At 37.4% G+C, this 20,772-nt stretch overlaps 1 protein-coding gene across 7 annotated transcripts in view; it reads right to left on the minus strand.

Moving 5' to 3' along the window:
• Positions 1 to 20,772, minus strand: part of NCOA1 (nuclear receptor coactivator 1) — a 199,887-nt gene that overhangs the window by 122,093 nt on the left and 57,022 nt on the right. For 4 of the 7 annotated variants that reach the window (XM_066266538.1, XM_066266532.1, XM_066266540.1 and 1 more), the window contains exon 2: positions 15,284 to 15,338. The exons of the other annotated variants lie outside the window; for them this stretch is intronic. The gene's annotated coding sequence lies outside the window, so the exon portion shown is untranslated. The remainder of the gene's footprint in view (positions 1 to 15,283; positions 15,339 to 20,772) is intronic. 7 annotated transcript variants of the gene reach the window in all.

Below are 20,772 nucleotides of genomic sequence, written 5' to 3' on the forward strand. Positions count from 1 at the left end.
ATCTGATGTTGGGTTGTTAGTATGAAATCAGTAAGCCTATTATTCTTTTAAAAAAAGGAAAAAAGTATTGCTCCAGTATTTATGTAATTATCTGTGTTATTCAGAGTTCACTTTTTTTTTTTTTTGATAGAGACAGAGCAAAAGTCAGAGAGAGGGACAGATAAAGACAGACAGGCAGGAAGGGAGAGAGATGAGAAGCATCAATTCTTTGTTGCGGCACCTTAGTTGTTCATTGATTTCTTTTTCATATGTGCCTTGTGTGTGGGGGGGGCTACAGCAGAGTGAGTGACCCCTTGCTCAAGCCAGCAACCATGGTGTCATGTGTATGATCCCAGGCTCAAGCCAGCGACCCCGTGCTCAAGCTGGTGAACCGTGCCCACGGAAACCCCAGGGTTTCAAAACTCCGTGCTCCGTGTCCCAGTCCGATGCTCTATCCACTGAGCCACCACCTGGTCAAGCCAGAGTTCATTATTTTAAAAATCTTTCCTCATCACCTCTCCCCTAGGAATCCAGAGCAAGAAATCTGATATAGATGGTATAAATTCCTAATAAACCCTCATGACTGGCCCTGGCCGGTTGGCTCAGCGGTAGAGCGTCGGCCTAGCGTGCGGAGGACCCGGGTTCGATTCCCGGCCAGGGCACACAGGAGAAGCGCCCATTTGCTTCTCCACCCCTCCGCCGCGCTTTCCTCTCTGTCTCTCTCTTCCCCTCCCGCAGCCAAGGCTCCATTGGAGCAAAGATGGCCCGGGCGCTGGGGATGGCTCTGTGGCCTCTGCCTCAGGTGCTAGAGTGGCTCTGGTCGCAACATGGCGACGCCCAGGATGGGCAGAGCATCGCCCCCTGGTGGGCAGAGCGTTGTCCCCATGGTGGGCATGCCGGGTGGATCCCGGTCGGGCACATGCGGGAGTCTGTCTGACTGTCTCTCCCTGTTTCCAGCTTCAGAAAAAATGAAAAACAAACAAACAAAAAAAAACCCCATGACTCCTGGGCACACCAGGAGGCTTCCCATTCATAGTTCCAATTTCCCTCTCAAGGGTAAAGCCTTTCTGTCTTCATTATCCACTTCCAATGCTGGATTCTGGCACAAGAGCTGGCTAATGCAACACCTCTATTCCTTTAGTTTAATATATTATCCAATTTAATTTCTTAAAATTCAATCTGGTTTAAGAATCAGATGAAGAAGCAAATGACAGAAGAATACCTATTATGCACTTAACACAGAGTAAAAAATAGCGATCTAGAAAACACTGTTATTTTGAGGCAAACATGAAGAGCCAGAACTTAAACATGTATATTAAGAATAGGACAAATAAGGCCCTGGCTGGTTGGCTCAGTGGTAGAGCATCAGCCTGGCGTGCAGGAGTTCCCGGTTCAATTCCCAGCCAGGGCACACAGGAGAAGCATCCATCTGTTTCTCCACCCCTCCCCCTCTCCTTCCTCTCTGTCTCTTTCTTCCCCTCCTGCAGCCAAGGCTCCGTTGGAGCAAAGTTGGCCCGGGTACTGAGGATGGCTCCACGGCCTCTGCCTCAGGTGCTAGAATGGCCCTGGTTGCAACAGAGCAATGCCCCAGATGGGCATGCCAGGTGGATCCCGGTCAGGCGCATGTGGGAGTCTGTCTGGCTGCCTCCTCGTTTCCAACTTCAGAAAATACAAAAAAAAAAAAAAAAGAATAGGACAAATAAATATCTATGGATCTACAACCCAGAACTGATAACACTAAACACTTTAAATATATTTATTTTCTTTCTTACGAAATGAAATATTACCAATAAATCGAAATTCTCCATACTCGCACACAACCCACTCTGTTCATTCCTACGATCATGAATTTAGTATGTATCCTTCTGGTCAACTTTTATATCACATATATAGATATGTATCAATAAACAATTACACTGATGCTTTTATTTTGAAATATACATGTTTAAAAATGTAATGTATAAAAATATACATGTTGGGTTAAATCAATATCACAAAATTCTAGCTGTTTTCCAGCCTTGAAAATTTTGCCTATTTTATCCCATTCTCCTACATCTCTGGACTTATGACTTAAAAAAAAACCCCAAAAAACAAAGCAAAAACCCAACTCTTGTTGACTTTATTTTGTTGTTTAAACTGTGCTTTGGGAAGAGAACAACCTTAAGTGTGTGCTCAACCCACCACCTTTACCTGGAGTCAAATACTGTATTGTTATTTGTAGTATTTTATTTATTTTTAATCATCTTGTTATTTTGTAATCTTTTAAAAGTTTTGCTTCATGTATGGTATTAACATCTTATCTTTCTGAGAATTTTTTTTTTTTTTTACAGGGACAGAGAGAGAGAGTCAGATAGAGGGATAGACAGGGACAGACAGAAAGAAACAGAGAGAGATGAGAAGCATTAATCATCAGTTTTTCATTGCAACATCATAGTTGTTCATTGATTGCTTTCTCATATGTGCCATAACTGCGGGCCTTCAGCAGACTGAGTGACCCCCCGCTCGAGTCAGTGACCTTGGGTCCATGTTTGAGCTTTTTGCTCAAACCAGATGAGCCAGCGCTCAAGCTGGCAACCCCAGGGTCTTGAACCTGGGTCCTTCCGCATCCCAGTCTGACGCTCTATCCACTGCGCCACTGCCTGGTCAGGCTCTGAGAATTTTTAAATCCACCATCCTGACATTCTTAAGAACCAATTATCAATTAAAATTACTCAATAACATGAAGAATTATATGACAGAAACAGAATTAATAATAGGCAGTAAAACCTATACAACAGTTAAACCAGCTTTAGACCACAGGAACACCTCTCCATGCACATGATCTGATATCATGCACTGTGACTATGGGAAAGCAGGGGAAAAAAATCCATCTTCTGTTAGCAACTGTCACCTTATGAGATGAGAAGCAACATAAGCTGTGGTCTAATGTTCTGGTCTTGTAGGGAAGTGAAAGAAACTCTCAAACCTCTAAAGGCAGTAGTAGATTCTCTCACCCACATTCATTAACTGAGCAATGCGATGAAAGTAACTTGGTTACTAATAACACTTAAAATTACAATGTTTATACATTAAGTACTTTAATAAAATTAGTGCAGATGCAACACCAGGGTGTTGGAGAGAGTCCATATTCAAAGTTAAAAATGACATGTAACACCTGAACTGCTCAAGTGTTTAATTCTTTCCTAAAGAGTAACTCCACTAAATAAGGAAGGCAGCAGTTGAGGACTATCAGGACTAAACCGCTAAATCTCCAAAACACTATTACAGGTTGCTCAGACAGAATTTTAATTCCCAGTACAGGTTTTATATATGTTAAAAGATGGTATTTTCTTAAGGCCTAAAACAAAGCAAAGGTTAGATCACTTTAGGCCACAGTTAAAACTGGTATAGCCTTTCAGACGAGTGTTTGCATTACACACTTTTCTATGTGCGGGCTCTACTTCACACCCTGGCAAGTGACAAAGATCATCTTACCACTTCTTTGTACTTCTCAAGAGTAGCAAGGAATAGATACTCACTAAAGTTAACTGATAAAACTATTGGTATTTACATATTTTTATTTCTTTATATATTTGTAAATTACAAGTTATCTTTTCAAAAAGAGAAGTGACCAGCATATGTGCTTAGAGAGTTTAATAAGTAATTCCACCTTTTGGAATGCAAAGTTATTATACTATATGCTCATATGGTATGAGGTATGCTAATCTAAAATGTTTAACTATCACTTTCAACAGAGTGACACTGAGAACATGGGATTAGGGAACTGTTAAGCAGAATGCACTGTGTAGACAGACCAGGGATAAAGGTTAGACATGCTGCCAAAGTGCCTTAGACATGGATTGCTAACAGTATAGAGCAGGGGTTGGGAACCTATGGCTCACGAGCCAGATGTGGCTCTTTTGATGGCTGCATCTGGCTCACAGACAAATCTTTAATAAAAATAATAATAACGTTAAAAATATAAAACATTCTCATGTATTACAATCCATTCATTTCCTACCGTTCATGTTCATGGTTGCGGGTGGCTGGAGCCAATCACAGCTGTCCTCCGGGACAACACCAAATTTTTATTGGATAATGCGTAATGTACACAGGTCGTTGTATGGCTCTCACGGAATTACGTTTTAAAATATGTGGCGTTCATGGCTCTCTCAGCCAAAAAGTTTCCCGACCCCTGGTATAGAGTATAATGACAACTCTGAAAAGCTGATCAACATGCTGTTTTGACAGATGTGGAAGAGAAATAATTAACAGTTACTAATGAACTGAATGTAGGAAATGCAAGAAGGAGAGCTGAGTTACACCGTTCTAGGAACATAGAGAACTGGGAGTATTGACTGTATGATTGCTAGGGAGAGTGTGTTTAGTGGTGACTTTGAGTGATAGTGATGAGCATTTTTTTTGACACATTAAATTTTGGGTGTTGCCTGGATATACAAATATAGACATTGTATAGGTAATAATGAGAAGTTCAAGATTAGTGAAAGAAGACAAGAGGTTCTTTCTGCTGAGTTTTCATTACATAATTCTATAAAATCATTCATTTCTAAAATAGTTGGGGATTAAGTTTTTATTGTATGTGGTCTCAGCTCAGATATTACCCTCACATATAAATTCTCCTTGATAAACAATCAAAAGTAGCATCCCTAGTATCTCTGCTTCAAATTATCCAGTTTTACCCTGCTGATCTTTTCTTCCTATCTGTATGCTTAAATTAAAGCAATTAAACAATTTACCAGAGGGAAAGAATCTAAAAGGTCCTGTTAATTGTTGACCACAGAAGAAATGTTATAAAAAAATGAAATAAAACAAAACCCAAAACCTACAAATTTTGTTAAATTCCTCTCATGTTTTAATCTAACAAAAGCAATAATGGTAACATAAGTAGTAACATCAAATTTTTAATCACAATTGAAAAGACAGTACAAAATGTCTACTCTTTCCTATTTAACCATCTGGAACATGTTACAAACTCCCTGAAAGCATGAAAAATCTGCAAGTATAATTACACTCTGAGACTATTAGCATGACATGCTTCAATAAATACTCCTAATAGGATTTGCTGATATAATAATTGGTACTAAACGGATGGATTTTCATTATTTGGTTATTTGTTCTTGCTGGCTAAATACACAAGAAAACCAATAAATTGTCTCTTGAATAGAAACAGACAAACAAAAAAATACCCAGTAAGGGCAAAATGTAACAGGTTGCAGAGGTAGAACAGAAGGGACAAGCAAAACTCTGCAAATGCCTGAGTTCAATTCCCATTTTCTCTCTTGCTTTCTCCCTTTCTTTCTTCCCCCAACCCCAAATCTGGTATAACTATCTCTGCTCTTGTCAAAAGTGAGTTGGTTAGGGTTAGGAGAAAATGTTATATTAAATCTTAAGTTGGCTAAATGTCAGCTGGCTGAAGATCTTCAGACCAAATCTTAACAAGGGAAAAACATTCAAAATTTATTGAGCCCTGGCAGGCTAGCTTGGTTGGTTAGAGCATCATCCTGAAGCACAGAAGTTGCTGGTTCAATCCCTGGTCAGGGCACAAACAGGAACAGATTGATGTTTCTGTCTCTCTCTCTCTTGCTAAAGTCAATAAATAAAAGAAAAAAATTTTAATTTATTCTATTCTTGATGGTTTGGGGGATTTAACATTTGGCTACTTAAATTGGAAATGTTAAGAAAGTGGCCTGACCAGGCAGTGGTACAGTGGATAGAGCATCGGATGGGATGCAGAGGACCCAGGTTCGAGACCCCGAGGTCACCAGCCTGAGCGCGGCTCATCTGGTTTGAGCAAAAGCTCACCAGCTTGAGCAAGGGGTTACTCAGTCTGCTGAAAGCCCACGGTCAAGGCACATATGAGAAAGCAATCAATGAACAACTAAGGTGTCGCAACGAAAAACTGATAATTGATGCTTCTCATCTCTCTCTGTTCCTGTCTGTCTGTCCCTATCTATCCCTCTCTCTGACTCTCTCTCTCTGTCTCTGTAAAAATAAATAAATAAATAAACTTTAAAAAAAAGGGGAAGAACTCAACTAGCTAAGATTTTTAAAAAGATACATCTGGCAGCTGAGCAATGGTAGTAAGAGGGTTGCTGTGACAGTCTAATTTCAAGAGTGAGCAGTTGGATATTTATGCAGTACCAGTTAGGGTGAATAAGACACTGGAATAAATCAGTAAGAACTGGGGGTAAAAAATAAATGGTCAAATTATCTGTATATATGAATTACCAAAGTAATCCATGTCTACTGTACAAGTCTAGAAAATGCAGGAAAATAAAAATCACCCATAACTGTTTCATCTAGAATTAATGCAAAGATTTACACATTCATTCTTCTGTAAATATAGATTATAGTTTTGTTTTCATGATTATGACATCATAGTGGAATATTATTTAAGAGCACCTTCTTTCCACTAAATTTACATATGTAACTTCTCATGCTTTTAAATATTCTACATAGTTTGTATTGTCTAAAATATTTGTGTGTGTGTGTGTGACAGTTTTTAAGCAAGATAGTGATGCAGGACTTTAGATTGGTTCTCATTTTTTGCTGTTAAAAACAATACTATGATGAGGCATCTTTCTGGCTGAAACTTTGTTTACAGTCAGGATTATATTCTCTAAATAAGCTCCTACAAACAAGTTTCCTCACATGGGAGACAGGATGGATATTAATGCCATTTAGTCAAGACTGAGTTTACAGGAGATAATAGATATCTGAGGGAGAGGCTAATGAATTCAGTTATGTATAATACGCATTAATTATGAATATGACATCCAAGCAGATAAATCCAGCTGATGAGGAGAGAAGTGGGATATAAAGATTTGTGGAATCCCTGGCCGAGGAGTAGATGAGATGACCAACAAAAAGTGAGAAAAGAATAAATTACTATGAAAACAATCTAATATTTAAGGAAGTGGACAATAAAAACTATAACATTAAATAAAAACAAAAAGTGAGAAAAAAATGAGTAAAGATCAGAGGATAAAATCAGTAAAAGTTGAGGGTAAAGAGATAATGTCCACTTTTTTTTTTTTTTTTTTCTTTTTTTTTCTTTTCTTTCATTTTTCTGAAGCTGGAAACAGGGAGAGACAGTCAGACAGACTCCCGCATGCACCCGACCGGGATCCACCCGGCACGCCCACCAAGGGCGACACTCTGCCCACCAGGGGGCGATGCTCTGCCCATCCTGGGCGTCGCCATGTCGCGACCAGAGCCACTCTAGCGCCTGAGGCAGAGGCCACAGAGCCATCCCCAGCGCCCAGGGCCATCTTTGCTCCAATGGAGCCTTGGCTGCGGGAGGGGAAGAGAGAGACAGAGAGGAAAGCGCGGCGGAGGGGTGGAGAAGCAAATGGGTGCTTCTCCTGTGTGCCCTGGCCGGGAATCGAACCCGGGTCCTCCGCACGCTAGGCCAACGCTCTACCGCTGAGCCAACCGGCCAGGGCCAATGTCCACTTTTGAGAATTATTTTGAACCTGCCCAAACAATCACAATCCCTTTAAAACAAAACAAATTCTTAGAAAAGTACTTAAAGATAGTCAAGAGTCCCTGCTAAAATAAACTTCAATGAAGCACAAACAGTTCCCATCAAGACACCAGAAATTCAACATATCTCAACACCACCACAATCACTGAACCCATATGCTATTATGCTCAATGTGTCTACAACTGTCGCCCAACTCAAGGTTTTAGCTAGTTCTAGTATACTAAGATTTATTGTCACTGTAAACATGTTCACAATTTCAACCCCATTTTACAAACTTTCCTAAATATCTTTTCCAGAATTAATTTTTACAAACTTGATTTCTTTTTCCCTTATTCTTGCTATCCTATGCCTACCCTTCAGGGATTAACAACAGAACAAATGATAGTATATTCATAATTAGTCATGAAAAGCAATGTCTTATAGAGCAATGTAAATAAATTTTAGAAATTTAAAAGTAAATCTTAAGAACATGTACAATATACCATTTTTTATAAAGTTCAAAAATAAGCAATCAATAAACTATGTTATTTAGGTAGAGATGTATATGCAATAAAACAAAAGAATAACACAAAATTCAGTATAGGGATGAGCTGAGAAAAACTTACACAGGGAGTTTCCACTGTATTGGTAAAATTTCATCTCTTAGGCTGGTTATACATAATACATAACAACATACTAAACAACGTTTTAAAGTTTACTTTTTAGTGAAGGACAATAAAGTTTTAATAAATGGATTATGGAGATTATAGAATAGTATTTTATGGAGAATAACTCAAATATTTCAAATAACCCTATTTTCTTACTTATTAACCAAAGTATATTGTCTTGATCAGACAGAACTATCATTCAAGAAGTTACTAGTTATTACATAAATGTAGAAAATAATTTAGAGTTTACTTAAAAATTTTATCAGTTAACCATTCAGCAAATGATAATTAATATACTGGCAGCCACACTGAAGTCTCATTGCTCTTCCTGAATTTTAATTATAGTGAGTATTTTTTGAAACTATGCCTGACCTGTGTGGCACAGTGGATAAAGCACTGACCTTGAATACTGAGGCCGCTACTTCGAACTCCTGGGCTTGCCCAGTCAAGGCACATATAGGAAGCAACTACTGTGAGTTAATGCTTCCTGCTTCTCTCCTTCTCCCTCCTCTTTCTCACTCTCCTTCACTTACTCTCCCCCCCCCCAAAAAAAAATCAATAAATGAAATCTAAAAAAAAACTACATATGTATTAATAGGAATAATTAAGGGGGAAAAACATAATACCTCTAACCGAGGTTAGTACACACAAAGGAAAAGAATCCTTATATTCTGACCTTTTGGGTAAAGGTGGAGTAAGGAGGATTTGTTTTCCAAAGAATGATCTCCAGAGGAATCTCAATTAATAAAACTTTCAGGGAAAGAAATGGGATTAAGATATTCAGGAGCTATTAAATCCTTTCTCCAGCCTCACCAGGCAGTGGTGCAATGGATAGAGCGTAGGACTGGAACACGGAGGACCCAAGTTCACCCCCGAGGCCACCAGCTTGAGCGCAGGCTCATCTGGTTTGAACAGCGCAGGCTCACCAGCTTGAACCCAAGGTTGCTGACTTGAGTAAGGGGTCACTAGGTCTGTTCTAGCCCCCCAGTCAAGGCACATATGAGAAAACAAAAATGAACTACTAAGGTGCCGCAACAAAGAATTGATGCTTCTCATCTATCTCTCTTCCTGTCTGTCCCTATCTGTTCCTCTCTCTGTCTCTCTCCATCTCTGTCACAAAAAAAAATAAATCCTTTTCTGCAATCATTATTCAAAATGGAGCTTAACTGACTGATTATAAATAAACAGTATTTTTTGATGGAAGCTATAGAATTACAGAAAATTTTCCATGTAAATTGCATGAATATTTTAAACATTCCATTAACTAGTAACTTTGTGAATGACAAACTTTAACAATACCAGATGCTTTTTTTTTTTGGTATTATAAGATGATAAGATGTACTGAAACCTTGAAAACAGACTACTGGGAAAGAAAATGAGTTTGACTTGATGAACACTAAGGTTCAGAATATAAATGCAATCCAAAAAAGAGAGTTACCATGGGAGCAATAATATTAAGAGGCAATATGGTTTGGAGAACACAAACTGGAATGGGGCTTGAGAAGCAGGCACTGTAAGAAATAATATCACTAAAGAAGCCAGAGGAGGTAGGCTAAAGCATAATGACAATAGTAGGAATATGTGGCTCTGGACCAAGGGACATAAGCTTAAGCACATAAACAAAAAAAGAAATGTACTACCAAGAGAGGGAGGGGGTCAGAAATGGAAACACACAATAGATAAAGTTTTATCATACTGTGCACAATAGTGCATTACAGTGCAAGCTAGTACAAATATTGATCGACTTACGACCTATGCAACTTACGACCATTCGACTTTACAACCACAGTCGCTAGCCACAACTGCTCCAAGTCAGGCAGCGCAAGCGTTGCCTAGCTGGGCATATGACAGTGCAGACCAGCTTCCAGCAGCACTACCATCTCCGTGTGCACCATTTCAACTGTTATCCCAGACTCGGTACAGCAATTTGTGTTTTGTGTCTTGGATATTTTTCATCAACCCTCTCCCAAGATTAGTCTACCAAGAGAAAATTGTCTTTGCAAATATTAAACCAGTTGTACTGGTAATGCAGTGTTTTACTTAAACCTGACGAATGTAAAAATAAGAAACAAAATGGTGTAGAGATGATACAAATGGCATAAAATGAACAAAGAAAATTATGATATATAACAATAATGAAAGAAAATTATGATAATATATGACTTAAAGATTTTTATAACATCATTTCACAGTACTGTACATATAGCCTATTCAACTTACGACAAATCATGTTACAACCAATCTGTCGGAACCAATCGTGGTCATAAGTCGAGCACTAGCTGTACTTGGTTTCCGAACACCACGGGTACAATGCATTGAACACTACATAAGTTTGTCTGAACGCTATTTGAGCAAGCATGAAAAAATGAACTACAAAGAGGAGTGGGAGTTAGAGCCTGCTCATAACCTAGCCAGCCAGAAACAGTAACAAGTCAAGTTTTAGTTTACTGCACATAACAGTGCAACATGGTACAAGCTGGTGCTTGATTTCCGAACTCCACATGTACGATACCTTAAATATTACATAAGTTTGTCCAAATGATTTTTGTCTATTGTGCATGATTTGCAAATGCTCTACACAATGCAAATGGTTGTTCCAATGAGCCTACAAGTTCCAAAGATATCAAAGATGAACTCAATAGAATTTTCATCGATGATACAGGCTGATAAGTGGCAATCACGCTGAAGCATAAGCAAATTCAACTAAAATCATTGGGTCTATAATCTTCATACAACATCAGGATGCTTAACTCTTTTTGTGGACCAGCACAAAACTTCTGGTGGACTTGCGGTTGAAAAACTTTGCTATAGAGGACCCAAAGATAGGTCCCCTACATCCTTCAATCAATTCATTTACTTAAAAATATATGTGTGTATCTACTGTATGCCATATTTTGAAGATTCAAATTTCATATAGACCTCTGCCCTTAAAAGCGTGGAGTGGCCTGACCTGTGGTGGCGCAGTGGATAAAGCGTCGACCTGGAAATGCTGAGGTCGCCGGTTCGAAACCCTGGGCTTGCCTGGTCAAGGCACATATGGGAGTTGATGCTTCCTGCTCCTCCCCCCTTCTCTCTCTCTGTCTCTCTCTCCTCTCTCTCCCTCTCTGTCTCTCTCCCCTCTCTAAAAATAAATTAATTAATTAATTAAAAAAAACAAAAATAAATTTAAATAAAAAGTGTGGAGTTGGGGGAAGTTTAGTTGAGTAAAGAAACAATGAAAATAATGTAATACATATCATAAGGATATGAGCTCAGGATATAGCATGGGATCACAGGAGAAGGTCACATAACTGAGGTTCCTGCATCAGTAGACTCATACTGTCTATAACTAAAACATTGTTCATCATCTATTCACCCTTGAAAACCAATTACATACCTTAAACATATAGAAATAAAGTAAAAAACATCTTAGAAGCAACGAATGCAAACACAAACGCAATATAAACACTATATTGTTAATATTCCTTTAAAGCGATTTCTTCATATGAGCCAAAGTGATGAAGGAATCTTAAGATAGGAATGTTGGAGAATCTAATTTCAGTTTGAAAAGCCAAGAAGATGAACTGAGATTTGAAAGATACACACACTTGGGGTGGTGAATACATAATACAACATGCAGATGATGTATTATAGAATTATACACTGAAACCTATATAATTTTACCAATATCAACCCAATAAATTCATTTAAAAAGAAAAAGAATTCCCATAGTAAAATTTTTAAAAAAGAAAGTTATACACAAAATCTTAGTTCATAAATCTCAATCATAACATTTAAAATGAATGTTGAAAAATGGAGTCAGTCTTTAGTTCTTTGAAATGTAATAGCACATTAAATCATAAAATCTTTATTTTGAAGGTATCTTAAGTATATATGGAAAGTGATTAAAATTTAAATTCACTTGAGAATATTTTCAATTAATTTGCTGTAGCTTTGACACTTGCAACTATACTACCTTATAACTGAATAATATAAAAAATAGGATCTATATTCACAATGTAAAATATGATCACTAAATTCAAATATTAAAAATATCATTACTTTAGGAATAATAATTACTCTCAATCTGATAGCTAAAAATGATAAATAAGAATCTTTTTTGCTTTGGCCCTATATTAAAACTAGGAGATCTCCTTAATTTCCAGTAGTCTGAGAATTTATATTTCATAACTCTGTCAGACTAGTGTCCTAAGGACTATTATGCAATATTTGCTGTCAGTATTACTTTTGATATTTTATACTTTTAGTCAGTGATCAAAAAATTTTTTTTCACATTAAACTGCTAATATAATAAAGTAAACACAATCTCATAATTTTCCACAAGTATTTTCTATTAATTAGTAAAACTTATATCCCTATAGTTGGCACACAAAAATATTTGTTAAATGAATGAATGAAATGATCACAAGCCTGAGATTCCTGTAGTCTAAAGTCTTATAACCTTGCTCTTAAATGCTACTTCAACATAGACACTGCCAAAGGTGTAATTTTTTTCATGAAGACTAAGAGATTTTTCCTTTGGTATTATACCAAAGGAAATTCCTCCATCTATACCCTAAGAAACCACATAACTAGCATCACACTAATGTTTCATGAAGTAATTGGAACAAATTATTAGAGACCTCTACTGTGTCCACAAAACCTTTGTATTCAAATACAAATACCTTGCCCCAAAATTGAAAGCTCAACAATCTCTGTGCAGAGGCTAGAAGGTTAAAAGGCCCTAGGAAATCAGTCAGGATACCAAGGGGCCTCATTGTGTTCTCTGCTAATTCAACAATGGTTGAACTACAATATCCTTGGTGGTAAGTCATTAAATTTCTAGGAGTTTCAGTTCCCTCATTTGCAAAAAATGGAGGTTGGTCACTCCAAGAGTCTATGATTTAGTGATTATAGAAAGCAAAGCAAATTTTACCTTCAATATTCCTTTGGAAGGTACAATGCTTCAGAAGCCCTATAAAAATGGTTTCCAATCTTGTTCAGGTGAGGGACAACTTCGAAGCTCCAATAAAAGCTATAGACACTTCATGTCCAAAGAATTCCCACATGGACAAAATTTTGTACATATCAGGAGAGTTTAATGACCTTCTGATGTGGCCCATGGAACTCATGTTAGAAACTTCTGTCCTATAAATTTAAATATAATTCAATAACTTGGAGATGTTATTAAGTGTGAAAACAAAGCAGTATTTTGTACCTAAATCTTCTGATTTTTTTCAACAAGTTAAATTTATTTTAAATTTCAAACAGCAGTAAAGAGGAATCAATTATTTTTATAATTCTCAAAGAGAAATATGGTTCTGAAGAACTGAACACTACTAGCTTAGATAATTAAACTATGCTGGTAGATCAGAATTTCCAGATAAGTGATACCTAATTATGGCTATAGTCAAACTCATTCTGAAGAACCAACTATAATGAAAATATTTAGTTAGAATTACAAATTTAAATGTCTTTCGTTTCATTTTCTTTATGTGCACAATCCATCTGGAGGTAGGCCTTCATTAAAAATACAGAACTAAGCCTGACCAGTGGTGGCACAGTGGACAGAGTGCTGACCTAGTACACTAAGGTCCCAGGTTTAAAACCCAAGGTCGCCAGCTTGAACTTAGACTCATCCAGCTTGATCAGTTCCACCAGCTTGAGTGCAGGGTCGCGGCTTGAGAGTGGAATCACAGACATGCCCCCATGGTTGCTGTCTTGAGCTCAAGGTTGCTGGCTTGAGGAAGGGATCACTGACTGACTCAGCTGGATTCACCCCTTACCCCGCCACCTCTGTTAAGGCACATATTAGAAAGCAATCAATGAACAACTAAAATGCCGCAACTATGAATTGATGCTTCTCATATTTCTCTCTCTCTTCCTATCTGTCTGTCTGTCTGACTCTAAAAAACAATCCAATAGTGCCATCTGTGCCAACCACACCAAAGGACAGATGAAGTCAGGGGAATAAACTTATTTTAAAAAATACAAAACTAAATATTAAATACTAAATTACTAAAATGGCTTAAATTTCTGAAACATTAAATAGCAATCATGTATTTAATAGGCTAAACACAGTCTCATCACATCCTAATTTGTAATTAAGATTGGTTAAGTCTGTTGAGCTATAATATGCATTTGCTTACTCTATTATTAAGAAAAAACCTTTTAAACACTTAAAAATTAAAAATATTTATTTTAAGTTTAAACAAGTTTTTTCAAGTGTAAAAGTAAAGAAAGTAGAGGGACCTGATGTAGCACTTAGAGGGAAAGAATGAGCAATTACACAATTCTGTAGAGACTAATTAAACATAAACAAAAAGACTGGTATTAAAATAGGTTTTATAAATCATCTTCAGAATAAGCTCATATAGTCTAGTTTCTAATGTTGACCTTTTGCACAAACCCCTCTTAGGATTTCTATTGTCTAAAATAGATCCCCGGGGAACCATTTTAGAAATTCTATGATTACTTTCTGATGTAATAAAGGGAGAGGACTAACACTGACTATCAGGAAAATTGTGATCTGCCCTGACTGTGATGGCAACATCCCTATCACAAATATGAAAGCAAAATGGCTATAATTTCTGCTGCATTTCTTTTGTCTTTTTATTTAAGTAACATCTAGTGTTCTTAAATTTTTCTCTTCATTAAGTTATAAAATCATAAGTCTTTTTGTTATAAATTACAAATTACAGTTTGTTCATTTCACAAAAGAGAAACATTTAAACACATTTATACAACTTACTTATAGCAATGTGGATTCTGGCTTCTTCAATGTTCTCCTTATAAATTACTCAATGACTGTGAATGTACCATCTTGTTTACTTGAATAAACTATACATAAACCAGGAAATAAAGCCAGTACCTGGATCTTAGCCTACAGTCATCCTTACAAGCCTAACTTATATTCCAGAATCTCACTTCAGAGAATGGTGCATTTACTGCAAATTGCAAAGATATCTGTAGCAAAGTTAAATTAGAATCTAGATTTAATGCATTTCTCCTCTTCAGCTGTTTCTTTCATTTTCTAAAAAGTCCTACTTGGAGCTAAAGATATTTCAGGAAAAGCCTTATAGGATAGACTTCATATGTGAATGCCTCTATGCATAATAGCAGGAAATTAGACCAAACAAACAAACAAACAAACAAAAAACACAGGGTTTTACTCCCATGATTTGCCACTAACCTGCTTTTGTATCATCAGGTATATGACAGCTTCTTAGGGACTCAGTTTTTGCCATCTGTAAAATAAAGATGTTGGAGCTCACTTCCAATCAAATTACTTATGTAAGTCTACACTTCTATGAGTGTATGAATAAGACAATCAGAGCAAGCTCATGTGATACTACGGACACAGGTATATATGTAGAAACAGAAGATGACCAAAAAATATGCAAAACAATACAATGTTTACATCTGAAGCTACTGTGCACAGTTTAGGTTTGGACTTATGATTTAAAGAGGCTAAGTAGTAAGCCCAGCACATTCATCCAAATCCCCAGCACCCTCCCTTCAGGCTGCCACTTCCTTAATGTCCACAGGGACTCTAAACCTAAGAGTAGCCTGCTTTCCTCCCCATATAATCAATCATTCTCACATCTGTCCTAAGATAAACTGATCTGGTCCATCTAGATTGGGACCCGCAGGCTTTTCTGTAAAGATCCAGATAGTAAACACTTTGGATTTTGCAGGCTATATGGTTACTGTAGCAACTATTCAACTCTTCCTTCAGAGTGTAAAAGCAGCCATAGACTATACATAATCTAATGAGCACAGCAGCTGGGTTCTAATGAAATTTTATTTACAAAAAACAGGCTGCAGACAAGTCTAGGTCACACCAAAAAACAAGATGGTATAAACCACCTACATACACTATAAAAGCTAAGGTGGCAGAGTTGCAGCATAGAAAATCATTACCAAAAAAACACGTATACGTCATTTTAAATTTCTCTGAGTCCTTTCAGCCTAGTATAAAAGAGAGCATGACAGTGTGATAGAGTGTAACAATACAGGTATTCAACTGATATTAGATATTTAATAAATGCCAATTTCCTTTCCCATTTTAACAGTGACATCTCTGAAGACATACTGCTTCCAACCCTTCTAGGCATCACTTATTCTGGCCCTTGGACAAGAGCTGGCCCTTGTTTCTTCTTGATCCTGGCAAACATGCTCCTGGTTTGAGTATTCCTGCATTCCTTTCCCCCTATTAATCCAAAGCTGCAACTTCAAAAACCTTATCCATCTGAGCCTCAAATGTCAGTGTTACTACCATTCAGTATTGGCCCAGGAAAGGTGGTGAGGAAACAGAGAAGAGAAAGAAGAGGATAGAGAAGGTAGGTTCAGGTGGAGGACAGGTGAGTGGTAGCATTACCTCCCTTTTCCTGACTCTAAAAAAGAGCTAGGGGCTAACTTACTGTTAATTTAAATGAAAATGTTGTCTGCTCTAGTGCAAACAAAGAACACTTCACTTCATGCAAAGTGCTCCCTAATGAAAGAACTCAATTCTAAGGGGGAAAAAACCCCACAGTAAGCTTTATTCTTAGGCTTTTATCTAGATCACTCTGCCTCCAGCTGTGAAACTGACTGATGTTTTTAAAGCTCCAAGGAGCCTTTACTAGTAACCATGGTTACTGCTTCAAAACAGTACAAAAAAGTAGGAGGAGATAGCAATTTGAGGAGAAAAACAGGTTTTTTTAATTTTCATCAAATGAAGCTATAGTAACAGAGTCTGAGCAAGGGTCTGAAGATTATTACCTCTCTCCAGAGCCACTGAGATGCCTGATCTCTCAGCCCCCAGGTTTAGTACCTCAGTGGATCTTGTACCTTACCCCAGAGTGATCCGCAAAATCTAATTTAGTCATTTACAACAGTATCTTAGAATCTCAACTAATATTCTTGCCAGGAATCAGTGAATTTGCTTTCCAGCAGAGCAGCTTACTTGGAGAAAACAAAATAAGTACACAGGTTGCTTAGAAGTATATGAATCCAAGCTTAAGAAGGTACCTATATTTTAATATAAAGGTACTCAAGTATTCTTCTCAACCTTTGCTAGTCAAAAAAAACAGCTTTCGTCCAATGTTCCCCTTAGCAACATTCTCAGTTATTCAACAACAAATTATATACAGTACCTACTACGTTCCAGGCACTGTATAAAACCTGGGGTATTTCATAATAAAGAAAACAGACAAAACTCATGCCTTTATGGGCCTTACAACCTAATGGAGAAGAGAGACACTAAATACACAATTGCAAATTGTTTTAATGTGCTATGAAGGAAAAAACCTAAAGGTATTTACTGTGATATCAAGAAAAGCTTCTTTTTTTTCATGGCATATAAAAAAATGCTCAACATCACTAATCATTAGAGAAATGCAAATTAAAACCACAATGAGATATCACCTCACACCAGTCAGAATGGCACTCATCAACAAAACAACACAGAATAAGTGCTGGCGAGGATGTGGAGAAAAGGGAACCCTCCTGCACTGCTGGTAGGAATGCAGACTGGAGCAGCCACTGTGGAAAACAGTATGGAGATTCCTCAAAAAATTAAAAATCAAACTGCCTTTTGACCCAGCCATCCCACTTTTAGGAATATATTCCAAGAACACCATATCACTGATTCAAAAGAAGAAATGCACCCCCATGTATATGGCAGCATTGTTTACAATAGCCAAGATCTAGAAACAGCCCAAATGTCCGACAGTGGACAAATGGATTAAAAAGCTATGGTACATATACACAATGGAATACTATGGGGCCATGAAAAAGAAGGAAATATTACTTTTTGCAACAACATGGATGGACCTGGAAACTATTATGCTAAGTGAAATAAGCCAGGCAGAGAAAGAACAATATCATATGATATCATTCATTTGAGAAACCTGACGAACAATATGAACTGAGAAAAGAAATAGAGACAGAGGAGGGATCAAAGGATCCAGAAGGAAAGCGGACAAAGGGAAAGGGGATGATGGGATGATAGGATGATAGGATGATAGGATGATAGGATAGGATGGGAGCTGAAAAGCAAATCCTGGAGGGAAGGGGGGAGGGCATTACAGGGACAAGGGGGACGTACTGGGGAACACGGGGGACACTAGAATCTATGTAAACACAATAAATTAATAAAAATTAAAAAATTAAAAAGAAAACAGATTTACAATGAAGCTAATGAAAAAAAGAAAAGAAAAGCTCCTTTGATACATAAAGGGACCTAATGTTGAAAGCTACTGATGCTGGAAATGGATACTCTCTATTTTGGTATATGTTTAGAAATTCTCAAAATAAAAATTAAAAAATGAAAAAAATAAAAATAGATCAGAAAGATAAGTAGGTGTTAAACAGGCAAAGGGTGCCCAGGAAGCGTGTCCCCTATGCCAGAGGAAAAGGAGATGCATCAACCCAGAGAGCCTGGGAGCCTGGCACACTGCGGGGATTAAAGACCCAGCAAAAGCTAAAGACCTTCCTCACCCACAAGTGACAGATGAAAAATATTCCAAACAGTAATCATGGAAGCTGCCTTTATTGAGCCCTCACTAAGTGCCAGGCAGTGTGCTAATGTTAATATGCTTTGTCTAATGCACACCTCAGAACAATCTATAAGGTACACTTGTTCCTAGGTTGGAAAGGAGGAAACTGATGCACAGACTAGGTAACTTGCCTGTATCTATCTCATTCCAGAACCTGTGCTTTTTCTTAACCACCATCATATACCCTGCTGCCATATATCCAAATGCCACTATTAATTATTAAGTTTTTCCCAAGAGTTCTAAACTCTTGTTCCAACTCTATAGCTTAAATTAAATCATTTCACCCTCTTGCTCTTTTCACAAAATAGAACACAATTAGGTCACAGTAAGGACTTCCCAGCCTTTAAACTTTACACCTTTATGATTATATTACTATTTTTCTCTATAACAGAAGTTTATACCCATATTTTACAGTTCATATGGTATAATCAGGTAGTTATCTAAATTTGAACAATTTATTTATTAATCATTCTATAAATAATCACTGGTCACTTTTGTGCCAGGTACTCTTCTAGGTGTCAAAAATGTGATAGTAAGTTAAATAGTTGAAAATCGTACCCTTCATAGCACTTATAATGTAGTGGGAAGAGACAGATGATAAATAAAACAAATAAGTAAGCAATACAGTGGTACCTTGAGATACGACTTTAATTCGTTCTATAACTAAGATCGTAAGTCACTCAACTCATATATCAAATAAATTTCTCCCATTTAAAATAACTGAAATAGATTTAATCTGTTCCATCCCTGTGAAACATCCCCAAACCATCCTAAGTTATGAAAAAAGACATGTTTTAAATTAAGAAACACACATGTATACTTTACCAATGCATATCAAAATATATGAAATAAAAGAAAAAAGTGTTATTTAGTACTGTATTCTTACCTTGGAGACAGACAAGTGCGGCTAACGGAGGTGAATGGCGGAGGAGGAGGGAGGGAGGAAGGGATGCAGGCACTGTAGACATGTAAACTAAAACTGCACTTTCTTAACACTAAATGTAAACTAAAACTGCATTTTCTTTAAACAAAACTAAAACTGCACTTTCTTTACTTAAAATGAAACTACAGAAACTTCATTGTAAAAAAATGCACTTTCTTAACTTTAAACTTAACCTAAGCTTAACATTATATATTTTTCATTTAATCATCACCTGTTTTTGCCTTTTTGGCTGCACTTTCGGCACTTTCACTTGCAGGACTTTTGAATAAAAATATATCCAAAGAGGTTTGCTTTTGCCTGCCTTTTAAAATGTTACGGAAATGTGACAAACAAGTGTCATTAAACAGTGCTGAAGCACAACCAGTTGAAACTTTTTCTGGGTGTTTCTTTTCAATAAAACTTGAAAGCTTCTCCCACATTGCCGGCATGTCTTTAATTTCACTTGTAGAAATCACTTTCTCCGACTCTACCTCCTCCTCACTACTAATCTCTTGCAGAAACTCCGTATGTCACATGATCTGTAGCTCCTTCAAACTCCTCAGTTGAGAACGAGCTCATTTATGTCACCCTCATCTATCTCCAGACCCACTGACTTTCTGAGGGACACAATCTCCTCCAACGCTTCTACCTCGGTCTCGCTCTCTGATTCGAATCCTTCGAAGTCCCTGTCTGCAACAACATCAGGCCATAACTTTTCCCACGCCTAGTTCACAGTTCTTGTAAGTTCTTGCCATGCCAAGTCAATAATGCGTAAACATATCACAATGTTGTAGTGACCTTTCCAAAACTCTTGAAGGGTTAGAATTGTATTCTCAGTCACCTCAAAGCAGCGGCAGAACAAGTGCTTTGTGTAAAGCTTTTTAAAGTTGGAAATGACCTGCTGATCCATAGGTTGCAAGATTGAAGTAATGTTGGATGGGAAGTAGAGGACTTTCACGAATTTGAACTCATCGAGAATGTCATCTTCAAGACCAGGTGGGTGGGCTGGAGCATTATCAAGGATTAGTAATGCCGTCATCGGGAGTTGATTTTCTTGAAGATATTTTTTCACTGCAGGATCAAAGACAAGATTTACCCATTTACCCATGTAATCCATGCCCTAGCATTGGCGCGCCACATAACCTGCAGTTTTTTTTTTAAGAATCTTGTGAGTCTTAAAGGCTTGAGGATTTTTGGAATGATCCACTAGCAGTGGCT

This window comes from Saccopteryx bilineata, chromosome 3 (genome assembly GCF_036850765.1).
Source record: "Saccopteryx bilineata isolate mSacBil1 chromosome 3, mSacBil1_pri_phased_curated, whole genome shotgun sequence".
NCBI lineage: Eukaryota > Metazoa > Chordata > Mammalia > Chiroptera > Emballonuridae > Saccopteryx > Saccopteryx bilineata.